General features: G+C 31.3%; 1 long non-coding RNA gene across 3 annotated transcripts; it reads left to right on the top strand.

Annotated features, from left to right (window-relative positions):
• Positions 1-240: 240 nt before the first annotated feature.
• On the top strand, positions 241-6,139 carry LOC108467886 (uncharacterized). 3 transcript variants are annotated; one of them, XR_008286890.1, is made up of 6 exons: positions 254-357; positions 797-998; positions 1,973-2,171; positions 3,213-3,384; positions 5,024-5,057; positions 5,783-6,139. It is a non-coding gene; the product is annotated as an uncharacterized LOC108467886 (long non-coding RNA). The 3 variants fall into 3 exon arrangements; XR_001868927.2 differs by having other exon boundaries at positions 241-998; XR_008286891.1 differs by lacking the exons at positions 254-357; positions 797-998 and adding an exon at positions 1,574-1,588.
• Positions 6,140-6,657: the final 518 nt, after the last annotated feature.

Genomic DNA, 6,657 nt, shown 5'->3' with positions numbered 1-6,657 from the left:
AAAAATTCCAAAAATGAGAATCTCAGCATAAAAATTTGAAAGAAAAAAGAAAAAATATGTTAAAATGAAAAAAAATAAAACTAAAGAATAGTAACGTTTTTAGATAAAATGCCACAAAAAGTTTAGCTATAGTGGCGTTTTTAGTGAAAACGCCACAAATATGACCTACAGTGGCATTTTTGTAAAAACGCCGCAAAAAATTTCCATAGAAACGGCGCAGTTTATTTTCCCCCTCCCCTAAATCCCCAATTTTACCCGAAATCCTTTATTTTTTTCCCCATTTGATTTTCCCCAATTTTGCCCGAAATCCCTAAAATTTTTTCTATTCCTCTGCATCATCGTGATGCATCTCCGTCGGTAGTCTCTTTCATTTCTTCAACTTATTGTTTGTCCTATTTCTCCTTTTGCTTCCAACCAAAACGAAACTTAGTGACAGCATTTCTAACTTCTTCTTCTAGTTTTTCTTTTGATGTCATAAGAAAACCTAGCAATATCTTTCTGTACATATAGAATTATATGGTTCATTCCACAGTTTAGCTCCTGTCTTTAGAACTTAGTTCTCATATATCCTTCACCCCATTTTCTGTGAATTTTTATTGTCTCAGGTTATTTTGTCTTATTCATGCTGAGAAGCTGGTCTCTGTTTATTGAGGTGTTGGTTTGATAGGAAAAAGCTCCTGAGCAGTTTAAGATTGTTATACCAAGAATTCCTGTATATTTTACGGCCAGGAAGAAACAAGTAATATAGTTGATTACGGTTATCTCACTATCTGTTCTTTTCAATTTTGGAAATTAGGAGAAGGTTGTGAATCCATTGTTTGAGAAGTGTCCAAAGCAATTCGGTATTGGAGGAGCTTTACCTCCAAAGAAGGATCTGCACCATTTTGTGAAGTGACCTAAGGTTGTTCGCATTCAAAGGAAAAAGAGGATCCTTAAGCAGTGGTTGAAAGTCCTACCAGCACTGAAGCAGTTTACAAAGACTCTTGATAAAAACCTTGGTACGTGATAAAATCTTCGCTTGTAAGCTGAATGGGTTACATTTCTATTAAATCTAGGAAGCTACATAGTAAAATGGTTTTACAAATTTGGAAAAATAATGAAGAGGGTATTATTTAGTCTGAAACAAAGGATGTCAACAGTAACTAATTAAAAAATCTTTCTTTAAAGTTAGGATTCGTTGGAAAATGAAGATTTAAATTTGTTTAATGTTAATTAAAAAAAGAAACTACATTAGCATGCGCCAGTGCCATGTTTCCTACTCAGACAGCTCCTAATAAATCCTATATTTAATTGGATAAAAGGCTATGAATTTAGCTTCACACGTTTAGTTAACTAAAGCTAAGCTAGTTTTCCGCATTCGGCCACACATATTTAAGTAGCAAGGGAAATTAATAAACGCAGTTTTCCCAATTTTTTATGGCTACTGATAGGCTGATATTCTATGTTGGAATGGTGTGTTAGAGAACACCACAACTGGAACTGTAAACATTGGGAGTGAAGACTGTGCAGAACTTGTTGAGAATAATTCTCTTCAATTCTAGCCCTTCATTTCATTAACGCGAGACTATCTTGCTCGTCTTCTTTTCTGGTTAGTCCACCTCCCCCCCATTCAATCAAACACTCTTCTCATTTCTTTTACATGACTTTGACCCAAAAAGCTTATGTATAATTAAAAAAATATAAAATAAAACGAAATCTGGTTTTTTAGAAGTTTAACTGGATATCTGTATTTCTATGTAATTATTTGCTCACCATACGGTACAATCCTGTTTAAATTTGAATGTATTATTTGTGTTTGACCACTACACTTTGTAAGAAAGAAAGGTGACCGAATGTAGATCTGAGAGATTTTCTTGTGTTTAAACTTTGAATAAGCTTCAGTCACTCCATCTAAGATTCAAAGAATTTGTCTGAACCCTATCACTGTATTATAATATAGCTGAGTTCTAATATTCTCATTTCTGTCCTGAAGGTGCATGCTGTTGGGGCACTACCTTAGAGGCCTCGAGTATCAGTTGGAGCTAATGGAGCTTTTGTTGTTGACAAGCAGTCCCGGCAATAATAGTTGTGGTGATGAGCAAGTTGTTTAGAATTGCTCTCTGATTCCAGTGCTACCATCTGTATATATGTGTGTAAATCGGCATATTGCCTAACTTCTTTTACTGGAAGAGGTAAGAATCGGACAAGATTAGGCCCTTCACTCTCTTACAGATGGCGAATTATTTTTATGTATAAAAATGATACATTGTTTTGTGTTAGTGTCGAGTTTAGCGTTGGTATGTTAATTTTTTTTACCGAGAAATGGAGAAACCTTGTTGATAATGCTCATTATTAGTTGCATTAAGGTTTGCTTTGAACCATCTTGAATGTCATTGTTGCAAGCCTAAACCAATAAAAAGGCAGTTTAACTGTCGCTTTATATTAGCCCTTAATTATTTCTTTATTTTTTTTGATTTCTTCAGTGTCAACTTTCAAATTTTAGTGAAAATCTTCTTCTTTGGACGGAAAATTTGACCGAACTGTTAAAATTTTAATGTTACTACGTTTTTTAAAATTTTAACATTTTGAAAATTTTTATTAATTTTATCATGTGTGGACTGCCAATAACTTTTCCGAAGAAAAATAATTTGATTAAAATTTGAATTTTGATGGTGAAAATGATAAAAATGAAAGAATAAGTGTTAAATTTGTGATTATGCTATGAAGAAGCCCTCATATATTTTGTGCACTTTTTCCTTTTAATTTGTATTCTAGTTAGTGGTTAATGTTCAAATATGTTTTAGTTAAAAATTGAATTTTGTTATTATACTTTTGGTTACTGTATACAGCCTCAATGCTTCTTTGCATAGTTCTAAATATGCCTTTGTATGTTTTTGTTTTTCTGCAGTTCTACTTCTATTGAACAGTTATGGCTTGGCTGAAACATTTAGCCATGCTTTTTATTGGTTCCTTATCTATATATTGTTACCAATAAGTGTTAAAAAATGTTTTTCCTCTTGTTATTACCTGCTATTGAGCTGCTCTAGACACAAACATACACATATCTTTTGGCTTTCTTTCTGTATCTTAATTTTCACTTTAAATTTTGAGATGAAACATATGAATGGGTTTTCCACCTCTAAATGTAGCTAGTAATCAACAAGTTGTAAACATCTTGTGTTTAATATACCCTGTCCACCTCCATATTAAACCAATCATGATTATATTGTCAGGCAGTTATCCGCGGACTACTTTTATCAACTTTGGATGATCCTAATAGAAAACTTTGCACAGCAATCAGTATGGCTGTAGTAGCTATTACAGTCTACGACTGGCCAGAAAGTTGGCCAGACTTGTTGCCGTTCCTCCTAAAGTTGATTGGTGATCAAACTAGCATGACTGCAGGTAAGAAGTATAGCATTCGTGCTCTAATTAATACTATTGCTTTTTGTTTCCTGATCTTGAACGTTTTCTCTTCATGTTTCGGTGGTTTCTTAGCCGTCCTAAATGGTTTATGTAGATGCCTTTTTTTGTAATAACTTAGTTTTGAATGATTGATGGCTATTCTTTCTAACCTTTTCCATCAAGTTCTATTTGTATTTAAGTGTTTTATTATTAGTATACTCTAATAATTTGGTGTCTGGTGAGGGATTCATTGCTTATTTATGTTTTTGTTGTTATTAAGGAGGTTTGTGTAGATATAAATCTTCTCATCTGGTTATCTATTATTTTTCCCTTATATATTTTTTTCTTTTTTAACTCAGATTGGTTACTGTTTACTATTTAGTCATATGGAAACTGACTTACCCTAAGCTGTAGCTTTGAAACAATTATAGGTAGCTAATTTTATGAGAAGATTTCTAGTTTGATTCTGCCTATGTCATAAAAACTTGAATTGATAGATGAAAAAATATTGAGTGAAGTGATAACCTATATTACATTTTAAAAAGAGAATGTATGTTTAAATTTTGAAGGTAATATTATTGAAAAAGATAGATACAAACTTCAAATATAATATTAACAGTAAATTTGACAAGAAAACTATAAAAAAAATCATAAAAACTTTGAGTTTTAAATCAAAAGAGGAAGGGCAAATGTTGAGTTGAAATTAGAAACTTGTTGATTGTTTACCCGGGGGCCTCTGAGCAGGAATTGTGTTTGTACTTTGCATTTCATGTTTAAATGGTTTAAATTTTCATATAAATTACAAGAGAAATAATTTGCTTTTTTTCACAAGGTACATCCACTATCTTGTTTTTAGACCTCATGATTAATTAAAACTAATAAGTAAAAAACCATCAATAATTGAGGTTTTTATATGATAGAAGATATTTTTATGATGTTATATCATTTATAAAAGTTAATATTTTTTCGATGTTAATTTTAGATGTTAACTTTAAAGTACATTTGTCCGATTCTCAATGCATTTTCTTATATATTTTCTATCCAACATCCATTCTTTGGTCACAAAATGATTAAAATATATATGATTAAAATCATAGACTTCTTTTGATGTTTTTGTCTCATATATGATTAAAATATATATGATCTAAAAGCAAGAGAGAAGGAACTTAAAGCAAAAGAGGTTGAACTGAATAAGCGTGAACAGGTAATTTGTTGTTGGCTGTTTACAGTTGAGTGAGGCTGGCCCTTGAATAATAAGTGCGGTGCTTCCGATTTATTTTTACGGTATTTGATACCAATTGTGATAAGTTGTTCCTTTCGCATTGCAGTTACAAATTATACAGATTTCTAAAGTAATTTAAATATTGCTATCTTGGCACAAAAAAATCAAAACCATAGTTTATGAATCTGAATTTCCAATTCATATTTCAGTTTAGTTTTTCTGGCTGAATGCTTGTAAAATATCTTTATGTTCTATAGTCTTTTTATTATGAAAATAATAAAATTATGCAATGACTTGATTCTTATATGTTCGGATGCAATATGTAACTGTGTGGTATGTAAGGTGATTTTGCTATTCGTTTTGCTCTTAGATTAATTTGTCCTTGTAGTAACTGAATGTTAACTTTATATTTTGCAGGAGTTGAGAAGGAAAGAGGATGCAATAGCATGAGGTAGGTTCTTTTTTATTTTTTATCTTGATGAGTCCCGAGTTTATCCATTACCAGTTTGATTTTGACATGAGTCCCTTAAACATCTTTTGCTTTTTTCTTCCAAAAGTTTAACGTCTTTCCATTAGAGTTTCATCGTCAAGTTTATCTCCTCTTCCTTTTGATCGACATTTTCAATACTTTGGGTTCAAGATCCCCTATATGCTAGAGGTATAGAGTTTGAACTTTGGCATGAGCTTGTTTTTCAGCAACTATGGCATTTTGCGCTCATCTTCAACGATTATACATTTCAAAGTGACTAAAGATAATACCAAATTTGTTTGAATGAAAAATAATAACTTTATCAATGCTACTGGAGATAGAAATTAAGATTATGATAACTAAAAACCTGTGATATTTGTGAGCTTAATAAAAAAAGTGAAACATGTTATGAGTCGCATGAAATCGAGAAATGAGATAGACATTAAACACGTGAGGTTCGTCATGACATCTCCTTTAACCTTCATTTGACCCTTTTTGTCTTTTTCATATATGGCTACTTATTTTCTTTTTGAGGCATTTACAATTCCATTAACATGAAACTGGACTTATGCTTGTCACTTATTTACGTTGACATTAGCATTTACGATTAGCCTAGCATCAGTTTTTTTATTATGGGTTTACTTTTTACTGATTTCACTTTCATTACAGTAAATGGTATACCTAATTTCCTTGTTTTGCTCAATCAGGTGACCAAGATTCCGTTTAACAACTTTCTTTATTGCTGGAACAAGTCTTAACCAAGATCAAGATCAAAGTACTTCACTAAGTTATATATGCAGGCACTGCAATACTTTGGCTTCATGTAAGCTTGAACCAGCCCTCTGTTGTATATTGTTTCTTCTTCCTTTTTGATCTTTTTCCTTTGATTAATGAGAGGTGATGATGATTTGGCATTATTTTCTCACCAGGATGAATTTTGTTTTAGAAATTGTAAATACTTTGTGTGTCTGTGTGTGTGTTTTTTTATGTATTAAATTTAAATTCATTAATTTTTATATTTAGTTTTGGAGTTTAAATTTTAATGGAAAATTTAATTTAATTAATATTTTTATTTATACTTAAAAGTATATAGTTTGTTTAAATTTCAAAAATTAAAGATAATATAATGTTTAAGATAGAAATAGATATTATTTAATTAAAATGAAATAATTTTTTTAAATGTCATGACCTTTAGCGGCATTTTTTCAAAAACGCCACAAAATGTTAGCGGCGCTGTCTTTAGTGGCGTTTGTAAAAGCGCCGCAAATAGTTTTAGCAGCGCTTATAAGCCTAAAAAAACACTGTTAAAAACTTGTTTTGCTGATATCTCAAACTAATCCATAGGTAATCATACATTGAGAATTCAACTAAAATAATATAAAAGTTTCAAACATTTCAAGTTGAGTATTTAGTCATGCAAACTTAGGTGCTTCCCTTCGTCTAAATAATTACCTTTGATTCAGAATATCACAGAGTTTCACATCCTCACTAAAGGTTCACTCAAATCACTCGAGGTGTTTAAGGACAATAAATGAAGCACTTAATAGTTAATAATGAAAAGGCATTACCATAGGCTTGCATG

Source organism: Gossypium arboreum, chromosome 8, assembly GCF_025698485.1.
Source record: "Gossypium arboreum isolate Shixiya-1 chromosome 8, ASM2569848v2, whole genome shotgun sequence".
In the NCBI taxonomy this organism is placed as follows: domain Eukaryota; kingdom Viridiplantae; phylum Streptophyta; class Magnoliopsida; order Malvales; family Malvaceae; genus Gossypium; species Gossypium arboreum.
The sequence above is the reverse complement of the archived record's forward strand: the minus strand, read 5'-3'. Positions and strand labels throughout refer to the sequence as shown.